Below are 17,259 nucleotides of genomic sequence, written 5' to 3' on the forward strand. Positions count from 1 at the left end.
GTCTATGTCCTGGGAAATTTTCTTGTTACTTATAACCTCATACTAATCGCATTAGCCTATGTTAGCTCAACCGTCCAGTGGAAGGGACACCGATCCCAAAGTTGAACTAACAATTCAAGAGAAGAAAATATTTACCAAGTTGGGTAAAATAAAAAGTAATAATAAAAAGTAACACAATATGAATAAAAATAACGGGGCCATATACAGGGGGTTTTGGGGTCAATGTAAATTGTCCGGTGGCAATTTTTAGGAATTGGTCAGCAGTCTAATGGCTTGGGGGTAGAAGCTGTTGTGGAGTCTTTTGGTGCTGGACTTGGTGCTCTGGTTCCAGCTTGCCATGCGGTAGCAGAGAAAACGGTCTATAATTTGAGTGACTGGAGTCTCTGACACCGCCTATTAAATAGGTCCTGGATGGGAGGCAGCTTGGCCCCAGTGGGCTGTTCCCACTACCCTCTGTAGCACCTTACGGTCAGATGCCGAGCAGTTGCCATACCAGGCGGTGATGACTGGTTGCATGGTGTCAGAGACTCCAGTCACTCAATTTATAGACCGTTTTCTCTGCTACCGCATGACAAGCGGAACCAGAGCATCGATGCTGCAGCTGCTGAACCTTTTGAGGATCTGGGGGCCCATGCCAAATCTTTTCACTCTCCTGAGGGGGAAAAGGTTTTGTCATGCCCTCTTCACGACTGTCTTGGTATGTTTGGACCATGATAGTTCGTTGGTGATGTGGACACCAAGGAACTTAAAACGCTCCCCTACAGCCCCCCTACAGCCCCGTCGATGTTAGCGTACTCTGTATGTGGATAAATAGCGTACTCTGTTTATGGAGATGCATCTGCATTAAGAAGTGACTATGTGTAGCATTGCGTCTCAAAATGTCCATGACAAAGTGATGGAATTTATCTGCAAGTGAGGAGCGTTACAGTGCTATCAAATCATGCTGTCCACCTGACATCATGAACAGATCACCTCTCTCTCCTGGCCTGTGGATGAGTCTACCTTTCCCCTCTCTCCTGCCCGGTGGATGTGTCTACCTCTCCTTCAGGGCTGTGCACTGACTTTCGGTTGGGCATGCTGTAAAACATTTTTTTTCCTTTTAGTTGTTTCATCTCATTTCTAAAATCAATTCAACTGAAAATTTGTGAATTCAACTGATATTGTTGAGATAACAGGATTTTTCAGTCAACAATTCAGAAAAAAATTGCCCAGTGAATTATACAATACAAATACAATTACTCAGCCATAATGAAATATTGGAATGTCTTACAAATGAATGCTACAAACTACCTGTATGTTGGCGTCAAATTTGACATTTCAGGTGATCCACCATGTTTCTCGGTCCGATTCGGTGGTCATCTAAGCATGAATTTCAGTATTGGGTGATTACATTATCATTACCATACTTTGAGTCTGCATTAGAAACAGTTTCCATCAATATATGGTTTAAATTATAGCATAGCTAGCTAAATAACTGTGTCTTTTGAATTGCTAAGGCTAGTTAATTAAGTAGTTGTTTTGCGATTCCCCAATACTGTCAGTGAATTTGTTGGCTAATTCAATTCAGTATTTTCAACATTAGGTGGGTACATTAACACACTTGGTTTTTATTAGTTTTGATTGATTTGCATAGCACTATAACGTTTCCCTCACTAACTGATGTTAATTTGAATTGCGAGATGTACTGTTAGAGAGTTAGCTGACATGAGCTGTTTAGCAAGCTCAATCAGCCATGTTTAAGAATAGCTAGCTTAGGGTTAGTTAACACTTTATCCAGCCATGTATGAAATGTTCATATTAAAATGTTTGCTAAGGTCTGTGAGTAACTTTAGATAATGTTATAAAGCTAGGTTAGCTATAAAATGTAGATCTGAAAGGTTTGCTAAGGATGCTCTGGTTGATTGAGTTATCTATGTAAAATTAGCTAACTAGCAAAGAGCTAAGTTACTAACTAAAAAATATTTTAGAATGACAATGTCACACATAGCTGGATAACGTTAACTAACCCTAAGCTAGCTAGCTAGCCAACTCTAACACATGGTTGGTTTAGCTAACAAACATATGCAATAATGAATGTAAATTCACCTAGGAGCTACTATAGCAACTTAGTTAATGTCATTAGCTAGCTACCTAACTTCTATTCCAGTTAAATTAACCAATAATGCGACATAGCTGTCTAGCTTTGTCTAATCTGCCTGCCATTCAGTAGTACCACTGTTGCTGCATATCTAGCTGGTCATATTGGTGTTGTAGCTAGTTCAATGTTTTTCTTCATCACCTACAAGTTCCGACGTTGAACCTCCTTTGTTTCTCATCAGGACCCTACATCAGGAGACAGAAAGAATCAGTCGTACACAATTTCGTGGATGTTAAGAGGTGGAATTGTAAGTTCTGCACGTTTTTCGTCAATAAACGAATAACTCATAATCAGACATTACACACCAAGCCACAGGCACTACAGCAGGTCTTACCCTTTACCTTGCATCTACACTCATACTGTGTATGTGTTATTTCAAGACACAACTTATTCTAAAGAATCACTTGTCAAGGCAGCAATGGACAGTGACACATGGAACTCTATCAGAAGCAGTACATTTTCAAGCACAGTGTGAATTGTGACTTTCCTGAGCCCTGCAGTCTAACACAATGCATTGTTCATCTGGGGAGTCATCTGGGAAATAAGTAAACCGTCAAATGACATGTCCCTTTGAGTCTGTGTATTCCACTTTCCGAGCACACAAAAGTAGATATCGTTCCTCCTCTGCAGTCAAGAACATTAGAGCAGAGCTGATTTGTGATTCGAGTCTACCTGCTTTAATCAGTGTTGCAATAGATAGCGATTTGCCTCCAGATGATGATGTTGAAACGGGAACAGATTATGAAGAGCCAATTAAGCATAAACTTGCATCCCTATTTGCAATGTATGCTGGCCTTCTAACTGGACATGCCATTTCAAGCCACCCATTGAAGTTGGGAATGTGACTATTTTTTCTCTGGACATTTTGAATAACTCAATCAAACAGGCCATTAAGAAGAAGTACAAAGATGTTACACTGGTGGCAAGAGATACAGATGCATCTCTAGCTGGGACAAAGTACTCTGAGGGAATGTTTGTGTCTTTTGGTAGCACAAGTGGACTAACAATCTCTCTCTCTCACTCTCTCTTTTTTATCATTGCAGAACTCCAACCAGAATAGAAGAGCTGCTGTTTTTCTCTGCCTTCCACAAATCCTGGAGCAGGATCCATCCAACTTCATCAAGATCTGCCAGGTGAGTGTAATCTGTATCTGTTTCTCTCTCTAACTCCCCATCGCTCTTGCAGTCTCTCTTTCTAACCCTAACCCTCTCGTTCAGCCCATTTCTATCGCTTTCTGTTAATGTGATTATATAAACAAATTAAAATGTTATCCTTCTTGCAGTCAATCATATTGCTTCGATTCAAACTTGTGATTGATGACATCAGGAGAGTTGCAATTGAAAGTCTGCCAAAGACTGTGGAAGAAGTGCAGTCAAAACTGAAGTGCAAGCTCAATTTGGAAGGTGACATCATACTTCAATTCGAAGATCGATTATTTTAGAACGAGTTGTGCAACTTGATCTTACTCTGTCACTAATACACACACTTTTTTTCTCTAATTCAGTTTCGCTCAATAACACACTCTCTCGATCTCTCTCTCTCTCTTATCACTGCAGAACTCCAATCAGATTAGAGGAGCATAATAGACTTCTAACCATGTATCCACAGCTTGCCACACCATCAATACTCCCTATTTGCAGTACATAGCCTTGCCTGGTTCTATTGGGTTTCTCCCCAGGTAGGCCACAAATCAATCACATGGGTACCTCTATGACCCAAATCCACCCTGCCTATTTGATGGTTCCTCCTAGCAAAAGAATCACTCTAATTATCCAACCTTCCTTCCATGAGACCTGTACACAGTATCCCAACCATACCAATGTATGTACGCTATAGGCTATTCTACTCACCCAGGACCCATTTAGGGTTGTCCCATTTTTGATAAAGTTACCTTCAGTGTTGTTAATGAGATTGCTAGCGATCTTGCTTCTTGGTACCCGTCCCCTCAAATGCGGCCCTCACCCTCAACACTTGGCTTATATCTCATTCTCGGCCTTTAACAGGAAGTGAAACTGCTCCGCCCCCACTTCCCTTTTTTGCTTGCACAACCTCCTAATGCTGATATGGAATACAGGCCATCCTGTTGACAACGCAACCAGACCAACTGCGGCCCCTCCAAGGGCTATTAATATCACTTTAGTCCACTTTGTTAGCAGTTCTTGCACCCATCCGAAACGTATCTGTGCCCACTCCTTTACTTTGCCTTTACCTTTCTCCTCAACTCCTTCCATCACTGCATGCCCCCATAGCTCTATAACTGGACAGTCTCAGCCGTTCCACTGGTTCCACTCCTGAGCTACTTATTCACAGGCAGGGACATTTCTTGCATGAACCACTACCTGTGGTGTTGAGGCTGTCTTGTTAGACTTCAGTGCAGCTTTTGACATTATTGATCATAGTCCGCTGCTGGAAAAACCTATGGCTTTACACCCCCTGCTATAATGTGGATAAAGAGTTACTTGTCTAACAGAACATAGAGGGTGTTCTTCAATGAAAGCCTATCAAATATAATCCAGTTAGAATCAGGAATTCCCCAGGGTAGGTGTTTAGGCACCTTGCTTTTTAAAGTGTTTATTAACGACATGCCACTGACTTTGAGTAAAGCCAGAGTTTCTATGTATGCGGATGACTCAACACTATACACGTCAGCTACTGCAGCGACTGAAATGACTGCAACACTCAACAAAGAGCTGCAGTTAGTTCCAGAGTGGGTGGCAAGGAATACGTTAGCCCTAAATATTTCTAAAACTGTAAGCATTGTATTTGGCACAAAACACTCACTAAACCCTAAGCCTCAACTAAAGCTTGTAATAAATAATGTGGAAGTTGAACAAGTTTAGATGACTAAACTGCTTGGAGTAACACTAGATTCTAAGTTGTCATGGTCAAAACATATTGATGCAGTAGTAGCTAAAATGGGGAGAAGTCTGTCTATAACAAAGCGATGCTCTGCCTTCTTAATAACACTATCAACAAGACAGGTCCTACAGGCCCTAGTTTTGTCGCACCTTGACTACTGTTCAGTTGTGTGGTCAGGTGCCACAAAAAAGGACTCAGAACAGGTCAGCACAGCTGGCCCTTGGATGTACACAGAGAGCTAATATTAATAATATGCTTGTTAATCTCTCCTGGCTGAAAGTGGAGGAGAGATTGACTTCATCATTACTTTTATTTATGAGAGGTATTGACATGTTGAATGCACCGAGCTGTCTGTCTAAACTACTGGCACACAGCTCGGACACCCATACATACCCCACAAGAAATCTCTTCACAGTCACCAAGTCCAGAACAGACTATGGGAGGCACACAGTACTACATGGAACTCTATTCCACATCAAGTAACTGACGCAAGCAGGAGAATTAGATTTAAAAAACAAATTAAAAAAACAAATTATGGAACAGCAGGGATTGTGAAGCAACACAAACATTAGCACAGACACAGGCATATACATAATACACACACACATACACATGGATTTAGTACTATAGATATGTGGTAGTGGTGGAGTAGGGGCCTGAGGGCACACAGTGTGTTGTGAAATCTGTGAATGTATTGTAATGTTTTACAATTATATAAACTGCCTTAAGTTTGCTGGACCCCTTCTGCACATGGCTTCCCATCCACACGCAATCCTGGGTCCATGTCCAGTATCTTTGTTACACACTGTTCATAGTATTTATAGAGCCCAAGGCGTCCCTACCTGTGGGTCAGTTTCCCTTCTGCTTTGGCAGCAACTAATGAGGATCCAAAATAAATACAAAAATACAAAATACTCTTGAGTCATAATTCTTGAGAGTGACAGGGACCCAACACCCCCCTGCACATGGCTTCCCATCCACACGCAAGCCTGGGTCCATGTCCAAAATCTTTGTTACACACTGTTCATAGTATTTATAGATCCCAAGGCGTCCCTGCCTGTGGGTCAGTGGCCTCGGGTCACCTTCAGGTCTTACAGTTGTGCTTGCCTCCCTTGTTCCGTCGAATGTCAAATTCAGTTCTCCCCAGAACCAGCCATCCTGGTATATGCTTACAATACCTTCTGCCTCCCCCAATCCACTGTTTCCACATACTCTACCTACCTCTCAGATCACATCCAAAACCCGAAAGCCAGTCTTATCATTCAAGTCAGTGACCCCATTATCCATCAGTTACCCAATTATCCAGCCCTTTTGTACAGTTGTCAACCATATTGTTCAACTCCCTGCCCATTGCTTCGTTGAACCCATTCCACTTTTTGCTTACATTCCGAGCCTGAATAAACAAATACATTCTCCACAGGTTTTTAGCTAGCTAGCTAACGTTATATTCCAACAACATTGACACTCAATATATTTTAGTTCTCAACCATATCTAAGCCGTATTAAAAATGTAATTCAAGGCAGATAGCATACATCATTGAAATTGTATGTTTCGTTAATATTGTAAGGTCATCTCGCTAGCTAGGTTCCTGGGTTCAGGTCTCGTTCGAGCAGCCCAGCTATGGCACAAGTATACTAGCTGGCTAGTTAAGTCATACCTTGACAACATTGACCCTCAACATACTTATTTTGTTTAATTATCTCAGTCATATTTACAATTAAAAATCAAGGCAGATTAACTATCTAGTACGCATGAGCTCAGATTGGCTAAATTACAAACGTTAATTTTGTTGCATCAAACCAACCTCTCCACCGTAGCTAGCTAGCTACGTTATCTAATAAAAACAATGCTCTAAAATGACATATAATAGCATAATGCCATGCCAGTTTCATCCAAAAGATGTAGGAGTAGGTATATTCTAACTGGTCAACCACAGGCTAGGACTGGGTTATAAAACTACATCCTGTACCTTTGTTCTCTGGAGAGAATCACTGGAGAGTAATGTCAACTGTTAACAGTAGGCAGCAGCATCTCTGTGTTAGTGACGACTGTTTAAAATAGTTTTGCAACTTCCTCCAAGTGAAAACCCAAACGTACAAAAATAATTAATAATAATAATAATGAGCAAGCTATTATTCCCCAGCTAATAAGTGAATCCTCCCCCACGGAAAGTTTGATCGCTGACCTCAGCAGCGATGTAAACCCAAACTATGCCAAAGGGCAGAGAATGGTTAGATCACATTCTCAAAACAACCATCAGCTGCAGGCCTTGTAAAGGTTCTCTCCAGTTTAGCCCTGAAGTATGGCCGCCAGCAGAGATTGACATCAGTCCAGTACCGTAGCGCACAGCAGAAGCACAAGAAAGAAACGGTTGAGATGAAAGCACAGGTTGAGAGAACCAGGAAACGAATGACAAAAGCCTAAAAAGAAAAGATACTGCAAGCCGAGGAACTGCTTTTAAGAACAGAACCATTAAAAAAACTTACGACGAAGAACGAGCAAAAAATTGTCTTCGACAGAAACAAAATCGTCTTCTACAGGAACAAAATTGTCTTCTACAGGAACGACTGAATTAACCCAAAAATAAATACGACAAATTCCACGCAAAATTAACACAATTTGCAAGGACATAAACTATCAAAATACTCCTGCGCACACTCAAAACCCTATCCAGGGCCTGCTCGATCAAGAAACAGGCTTTGACTAAAGACTCAGATACAAATATTGCGACACACAAGGTAAACCACATCCTAATAGCCAATTCCACTCAAACTCGATCTGTTTTCACAATGAACACAAATAACACATCACGCCAACAATCAGTCCACTTTGTTGGGAATATGACCATAAAACGCAACTCTGAAAGTCGCTACCTAGAAACAGTCCTGGAGGACTACTTAGCCCGTGATGCGCTAATTGATTCAAGCTCGACAATATTGCTCGTCTTTCAAACATTGTTCAATAATCTCAAAAGGGCTGTGAACCCAGCTATACATTGTTTAAAAATGGAACAATGTGACACTAAACTTTGAGGTTTCATTTAGACTACCTCACCTCTCACAATGCGACTCATGCTGAAACTGCACTTCAAAAACGTATCTCTTGTTCACCATGTGTATGTCACCAGCCTCGAAACTGAACATCTGCTACTCTGAGAAGACTTGATGGATTGTTTAGTCCCACTGATGGATTGGAAAAACAATCAATTGTGGTCACAAGTAACCATGCCGTCTCCACTGAACAAACTGTCTTCTCCTAACACTGGCTCCAACACAGTTATCCACAAGGAGTATCTTTCGACGGGACCCCTTGGGAAAAATCGTTTTGCTGCCTCTTGTTGCAAAATCTGACTCAAGAAGATATTACGATATCCCTGCACATACACCTGATAGACTATTATTTTCATGATTTTGAGCCAGCAGTCTCTGTGAGTGAGCAACTTCCCTCCTCCTTGGAGTCATGTGATATTGTAGCTAAGATGAACTTCTCTTGTCCTTCAGACACTTCCGCAAGCACCATGGCCATCTCAGGAAACAAAGTGTCAACGTTCAGAGTGGACTCTGCTTCCAATGATACATTTTCCGCTTTGAGGGGGACAGAAATCCCTTACAATGAAATGAATGGCGTCAGTCCCGCCACTGACACTGTGACTCCAAGTCAGTGGCGGGACTTCTGAAAGATATCCTTGTCTCAGTTCGCAGGTACTGTAACGGTTGACTCACGTGGATGCTGTGGTGAATGGCAGGCCATGACAGCCACTGAGCACTTTGAAGCAAAAACACTGGGACTTTTAATTGAAAGGTTACAGCCACTACTAACAATGCGGCTGCTGATAACTTATACAAAAGGCACCATCTTTTTGTTTGTGCCTCAGACACCAACACCAACTGCTTGTGGGGGAGTGTCCCGAGACACAAAAGGGGGGAATACTAGCCCAGACCCATGATGAGCCTCGTCGAGACTACGTGCAACACTGTACGAGGCCGCCCACTCAGGAAACAAATCAAATTGTGGGGCTGGAAGGGGTTTGATGTATTGTGGAGAGTTTGTTAGAAGTTGGTATGGTTCTTTTTGATTTATTGTCTAATATAGGAATAGGTAGGAGGTTTTAGTTGCTCTTAATTTTTGCTTCTTCTTCCAACATACAGACTCAAATCTCTGGCCATATGAATAAATGGACTTAATAAAGGTATCACTTGTCACTTTAAATAACACCACTTTAATAATGTTTACATATCCATGTTTAGAATGCCAATATAGTGGGAAAAGTCCAAATAATAGATTCATAAAACACACTCTATAATTTTCTAAATATTGTATCAAACTTTGAAAAGGCAAGGCAGACAGCTCAAAGTAGTCAAGGTAAGAAGGTTAATGGCCCTTTTCATTATTTGGACAGTTCCTCTTGCTCACTCTGCCCCCCTCTCCCCCCACTGGCCCCCCAACTTCACCCCTTCAGAACGGGTCCTTCAAATTCAGGCATATCAATATTTGCTTTCATTCTTGTGTATTTGTGAGGATTAAAACCCCTAGAGCTGGGGTGAGAGGCTGAGGGAGGAGGGGATGTTGTATTGAAGTCTCATTCACACAATGTCTACCTTTGGCACGGCGGTATCCCGTTTGAGCCTGACCAGAATTGGTTTGGGGCCGGGGTGGGAGAGTGCCAAGGCTGAGGAAAGGGCTATGGTGGGTTGGGGTGGTGGTATGTGAGAGCTGTTGGGATGGCCTGGGCCTAAACTCAGGGGATTAACGGGGTGACTTCTCCTCTGGAATGTTCCGCTGACAGCCAAGGCCCTCCCACCCACAGGTGCACGGCTGAGACGGGGGCGGGGCAGTTGGTGGGGAGGAAAGATGAAGGGGGTGGGAGAGAGATGGTGAATGGCTAAAGGAAGAAAACAATCCCTCAATGACAAGTATATCATTAAACAATTTTGGGCCAAGACATAGCCCTGGGAAGTAGTTTGGGGTGGGTGTCCGAGACCTTTTTTATCAACAGGGGAATGTTTGTGCTACAGATGGCTATACTGGTCTGCTAACACAGGACTAATAAAGGCACAGTGCACTACTACTTTCCCCGGCTATGGGCAGAGACACTCAAGCATTACAAAGCGAACAGAGAGGTTCAAATCTTTCAACCTGTGAGCCATCCATTTTATTGGGAGTTTAACACAAGTGACAAGAGGAGAATCCCTGTCCTGACTTGAAACAAAACAGAGAAACTATTGTAAACAATATGGATGATTTTAGGATATGTAGAGCAAATAGTTATCCCTGTCTTACAATGGCTTATATCATAGCCTAGGACTATAAGCATTATGACTTGCATATTAACAGTACAGTTAGGGCATGTTTATACTTCACTGTTTACTCTCTGAGCTCTCTCTCTGGGCCTAATCCAGAATCCAACCCCTTGGTCCCATGTATGTACACCTCTGTGGCATAGACAATTGAACATACTGTATGTGCTCAAGGTTGCCACCCACAATAGATTTATTGTAAATCAGTTTAATCTCTAGTGGTCTATTCAGTTTATACCATTCAGTTTATACCCAACATTGAAATGTTACAGATCAGTAAAAATCTACTTGCTCGATAGGTACCTCTACGTGTCAGCCAAACATTAGTTTAACCTCCAAGTTCAATTTTCCAACAGTTAACCAATGACTATGTCTTATTTTACCGCAATAGGAAAACAATATGTACTGTCTCTCGACCAGTCTTTTTATCAGTGTTGTGTATGCAAAGCAGACATGGCAGCATGGGTAGTAAACAGACACCAGAAGGTGATTACATTAGTCTTGTCAAGATGTATGTTTCGGAATGTACAAGAGCTTGCCTGTGCTTGTGGCGCAAAGTCAAGCATTGCTTTGTAGAAATAGGAAACAAAATAGTATTTTTTATCCATTTACCATGTTTAGTCCTTATAGCTTAATATGCCAGACCACAGTCATCAACATATTCAGTATCAGATAAAAACAAAGGAGTAAAGAACGCTGCTGTTCTGTTACAAATAAGAAAACCTTTCTTTTGAAGTGTCCTCGATTGGGTAACACTTATTTGGATAGTCCATCTGTAGATGCTCTACAGTAACATGTCAACTGCATGTATGTTAACTTTCATCAAGAAAGTGTCTGTAGTCCATCTACAGATGATCTGTATACTATGAGCAACATTTCAACAGCATGTCTTTAGCCTTTCATTAGCATTTCAGGAGTATATCTAATCATTTTCAACAAGCTAGACAATAGATGCTCATCAAACCATTGCAGACTATCAGCAGCATTTTAAACAGCATACCTGTAGCCTGTCAGTATTATTTCAACACTTGTACAAATGCCAACCCGATCTATAGACGATCAACAAACAATCAGGAGACTATCAGCAGCATCTCAAATGCATATCAGTAACAACGCAACAGCATATTTGTTGTCATTCTAGTAACTATCTGTCAATATGCTTTGGGACTATCCTCATGAAGTGAAACACAAGTTGAGCTTATTTGATGGTCTACACAGTCTATCTTCTTCCCATTCAAACATCTATCAACTAATGAGCATGTTCAGTGCATTCACTAACACTCTAGTAACCCTCTGTAGATATGCATTAGGACTATCTAAATAAAGTGAAAAACTGTTTAATTGCGTTTATGTAACAATCACTCAACACACATAGAACACTAGGAACACCTGATCTTTCCATGACATAGACTGACTAGGTGAATCCAGGTGAAAGCTAAGATCCCTTATTGATGTCACTTATTAAATCTACTTCAATCAGTGTAGATGAAGAGGAGGACACAGGTAAAATAAGGATTTTTAAGCCTTGAGACAATTGAGACATGGATTGTGTATGTGTGCCATTCAGAGGGTGAGTGGGCAAGACAAAATATTTGTGTCTTTGAATGGGGTATAGTACTAGGTGCCAGGTGCACTGGTCATCCAGCCATCTTGACACAACTGTGGGAAGCATTGGAGTCAACATGAGTCAGCATCCCTGTGGAACCCTTTTGACACCTTGTAGAGTCCATGCCTCAACAAATTGAGGTTGTTCTGAGGTCAAAAGAGGGTGCAACTCAATTTTAGGAAGGTAAATCAAATAAAGTGAAAGACTGTTTAAGTTAATATGAAATAATCACTCAACACTTCCAAATGTGCAACTGTTGTTGGGATGACTGGGGAAAGAAATCAAGAGGGAAAAATAAGCAATCACTATGTTTAACCCCTAGAGTGTAAGGGCCCGGGGCAAACATATGGAATTGTTTTAAGATGGTCATCCAACAGATCATTTAGCTTCTCGATTTAGATTTTTTGGACCCCTGTAGGTATAAATATAACAATTATTTGATGAAACATTGAATTTGCCCTTATTGCTATTACTCCATATAAACATATTGATTAACACTAGAACTCCCAAGAGGGTCAATCTGACCATTTTCAATTTTGCTATATCAATAACTTCAATAACTAACCTTGAACTCACTTGTTTTAACTTTTCATAAATATGTGTATTTTACACGCTAGCAGCACAACAAATATGATGGCGCCGGAGAAGATGGCAGACGTTTTACATGCCCCCAGCCAGCCGATTGTGTTTTGTTTGTTTATTTGGGTTGTTTGTAACTTATTTTGTACATAATGTTGCCACTACCGTCTCTTATGCACTGCTGCTCTTCAATTACTTGTTACTTTTATTTCTTACTCTTATCTGTATTTTTTTGACACTGCGTTGTTGGTTAGGGGCTCGTAAGTAAGCATTTCAATGTAATGTTATACCTTTTGTATTCAGTACATGTGACTAATAACATTTGATTCGATTTGAAATATCACTAAAGACAAAAACTTTGAGCATTTCATCCTCAAAGCGTCAAAATTACCGTATGCATACCTAACAGTAGAATAGCCAGGAGTCGAGAAGTACCAATAACCACCAGTCTAATAAATCTATTTAACTGCATAGAAAAGCATGGCCTCATTGGACCCCCCTTCATGCCAATATAATTTTGTTGTGTTTATGAAGGCGTTGGGTAACATTATAATACAAAATGTAATATTTGAAAGAACTTAACGCTTTTATTTGTTTATGTTACTAAACTCAGGAAAAAAATAAATGTCCCTTTTTCACGACCCTGTCTTTCAAAGATAATTCGTAAACATAGTGGTAGTGAGAAAAATCCAGAGCAAGGTAGTTGGGTGGTGATATGTGGAACAGGAGACAGGAGCCAGAGACAGAGCGGTAACTGCAATGAGAGGATAAACGTTGTCAGGCAGGGAAACAGGATCTTGAATAATCATAAATGGCAAGAATCATGAACTGACTGAGCAGAGATTACAATCTGGCAGAGTGGAAGTGGCAGGACTGAGTATTTGTAGAGGTCTTGATTATGGAACAAGTTGCAGCTGGTAGGGATCTGCTCTGACTCCAGCATGCCTGTCTCCAACCACACAATCACACAGAGAGGGAGAGAGAGAGTGTACAGGGGGAGTAACTGCAGGTCAAGAAGACATCGGATGAACACCAGCGGTCGTAGCAGAAGCTGATGTGACAGTTTCCCATGCTTGAAGCATAAACAATTAATGAACATGCACCTGTGGAACGGTTGTTAAGATACTAACAGCTTACAGACGGTAGGCAATTAAGGTCACAGTTAGGACACCAAAGAGAAAACTTAGGACACCAAAGAGGCCTTTCTACTGACTCTGAAAAACACCAAAAGAAAGATCCCCAGGATCCCTGCTCATCTGTGTGAACGTGCCTTAGGCATGCTGCAAAGAGGCATGAGGACTGCAGTTGTGGCCAGGGCAATAAATTGAGACGCCTAAGACAGCACTCCAGGGAGAGAGGACCGACAGCTGGTCGTTCTCGGAGTGGCAGACACGTGTAACAACACCTGCACAGGATCGGTACATCCGAACATCACACCTGCGGGACAGGTACAGGATGGCAACAACAACTGCCCGAGTTACACCAGGAACGCATAATCCCTCCATCAGTGCTCAGATATTCCTCAATAGGCTGAGAGATGCTGGACTGGGGGCTTGTAGGCCTGTTGTAGGCAGGTCCTCACCAGACATCACCGGCAACAACGTCACTTATGGGCACAGACCCACCATCGCTGGACAATACAGGACTGCCAAAAAAGTGCTCTTCACTGACGAGTCACGGTTTTGCCTCACCAAGGCTGATGGTCGGATTCGCATTTATCGTCGAAGGAATGAGCGTTACACCGAGGCCTGTACTCTGGAGCGGGATCGATTTGGAGGTAGAGGGTCCGTCATGGTCTGGGGCGGTGTGTCACAGCATCATCGGACTGAGCTTGTTGTCATTGCAGGCAATCTCAATCGCATTACAGGGAAGACATTCTCCTCCCTCATGTGGCACCCTTCCTGCAGGCTCATCCTGACATGACCCTCCAGCATGACAATGCCACCAGCCATACTGCTCATTCTGTGTGTGATTTCCTGCAGGAAGACAGTAATGTCAGTGTTCTGCCATAGCCAGTGAAGAGCCCGGATCTCAATCCCATTGAGCACGTCTGGGACCTGTTGGATCGGAGGGTGAGGGCTAAGGCCATTCCCCCCAGAAATGTCCGGGAACTTGCAGGTGCCTTGGTGGAAGAGTGTGGTAACATCTCACAGCAAGAACTGGCAAATGTGGTGCAGTCAGTTGTTGAATCTTGTTGTGTTCATACAAATATTTACATGTTTTCTGAAAATAAACGCAGTTGACAGTTTATTTTTATTTTTTTAAATTTTATAAGCTTTATGTAAAAACAAAAAAAACATGAAAAACTGAATTTCAAGTGTAAAATCTATTTTGTGGGCCTTTGTTACAACTATGAAACAAAAAGCATGCGCAACGAAACCCAGTAAAAGCTTATTGGCATTATAATGAATATATGTGTCGAAATGACAGCAGTCAAAAATTCTCTATTATTGTCAGTTACTGGAAACATTATTTGTGGCCTCGGTTGTGCTTACAAAAGTTGGATCTCATTTAGCTGTTATCCCTTGTCCTAACAGTCACAACAAATCCTTGTCACTTTCACTTGATTGCAACACTTCCGCCAAACAAGTCACGGGAGCTGTGCTCAATTTGACTCGCGAAATGGCTTGCGTGGAATCTTTGCTGCTGCTTGGTCCTAATTTGTCTCTCACATAGCCTGTGTGCCAGAATCATTATGAAGTCTCTCCTGCTCATTGTGTTGTTCATGCACTGCATAAACAACATGTGTGTGTTGATAGCAGCCAAGTCAAGCATGTTGTAGAACACAGCAACAGGCCTATATTAGATGTATTTTTTATTTTTAATCTCTGGCCCCCGTCCCCGCAGGAGGCCTTTTGCCTTTTGGTAGGCTGTCATTGAAAATAAGAATTTGTTCTTAACTGACTTGCCTAGTTAAATAAAGGTTAAACAAATACATTAAAATGTTTTAAGTGGTCCGTATTACAGCGTAATTACATGTGTAATTACACTAACAATCATTGTAGTTAACTGTAGTAACTCATTGTTACACTGTAATAACAAAATGTAACTGCCAATAGTTGCTAGCACCTGGTTGAGTTTTTGTAACCTAGATAGGTTAACTTGGTTGAGTTTACAAAAACAGATAAGATGTTGGTCAACATCACTGACTGGGATCTACCATACGGTGTCATCCTCAACTGGGTGTTATCCTCAAGAGGGAGGACTACAGAGTACATCTAAAATCTGCATAAGTACAAAGTAATTGCTAGGTGTTACAAAGGATTTAGCTAGCTAAAATGAAGTGTATAGGGGTACATTCTTGTAATTACTGTGTACTTATATAGTACATATATAGTACATTACCCTTCCTGTCAACTTGGCCCTAATTGCAAAGTTTCTAAAAGCACCATCCAAGTGAGAAAATAAACACACTAGTACACCACAGAGGACATGTAATATCTGCATACGTACATCGTAATTACTAGGTCTTACACAGGATTTAGCGAGTTAAAACATATGTACATATGTATAAGTACAAGGTCATCGGTAGTTGTAACACAGGAATTAGCTATTTGTATTTCTATATAATTACTTAATACTCATTACACAACGTGAAAATACATACAAACAAAAGACTGGCTTCTCCTTTAGTTAACTTTTTTGCAACATTTCTAAAAACCTGTTTTTGCTTTTTAATTATGGGGTATGGTGTGTAGATTGATGAAAAAGGAAAAAAAGGGGGAAAACAATTGAATCAAATCAAATCAATTTTCTTTATAGAGCCCTTCTTACATCAGCTGATGTCACAAAGTGCTGTACAGAAACCCAGCCTAAAACCCCAAACACCAAGCAATGCAGGTGTAGAAGCACGGTGGCTAGGAAAAAGTCCCTAGAAAGGCAAAAACCTAGGAAGAAACCTAGAGAGTATCCAGGCTATGAGGGGTGGCCAGTCCTCTGCTGGCTGTGCCGGTGGAGATTAATAAACCACATGGCCAAAAAGATAAAATGTTCATAGATGACCAGCAGGATCAAATAATAATAATAATCACAGTGGTTGTCAAAGGTGCAACAGGAGTAAATGTCAGTTGGCTTTTCATAGCCGATCATTCAGAGTATCTCTACCTCTCCTGCTGTCTCTAGAGACTTGAAAACAGCAGGTCTGGGACAGGTAGCACGTCTGGTACAGACAGCAGGTCTGGTACAGGTCAGGTTTCCATAGCCACAGGCAGAATAGTTGAAACTGGAGCAGCAGCATGGCCTGGTGGACTGGGGACAGCAAGGAGTCATCAGGCCAGGTAGTCCTGAGGCATGGTCCTAGAGCTCAGGTCCTCAGAGAGAGAAAGAAAGAAAGAAAGCCCACAAAGATCTTCGCCACGGCACAACCCAAGGGAGGGCACCAACCCGGACAGTAAGATCACGTCAGTGACTCAACGCACCCAAGTGACGCACCCCTCCTAGGGACGGCATGGAAGAGCACCAGTAAGCCAGTGAATCAGCCCCTGTAATAGGGTTTGAGGCAGAGAACCCCAGTGGAGAGAGGGGAACCGGCCAGGCAGAGACAGCAATGGCGGTTCGTTGCTCCAGTGCCTTTCTGTTCACCTTCACACTCCTGGGCCAATCTACACTCAATCATGGGACCTACTGAAGAGATGAGTCTTCAATAAAGACCTAAGGGTTGAGACCGAGTCTACGTCTCTCACATGGGTAGGCAGACCATTCCATAAAAATGGAGCTCTATAGGAGAACATCTTCTCTGAAGCACATCTTCTCTGAAGCACATCTTCTGCGATGTGGTTAT

Source organism: Oncorhynchus mykiss, chromosome 1 (assembly GCF_013265735.2).
Source record: "Oncorhynchus mykiss isolate Arlee chromosome 1, USDA_OmykA_1.1, whole genome shotgun sequence".
Taxonomy (NCBI): domain Eukaryota; kingdom Metazoa; phylum Chordata; class Actinopteri; order Salmoniformes; family Salmonidae; genus Oncorhynchus; species Oncorhynchus mykiss.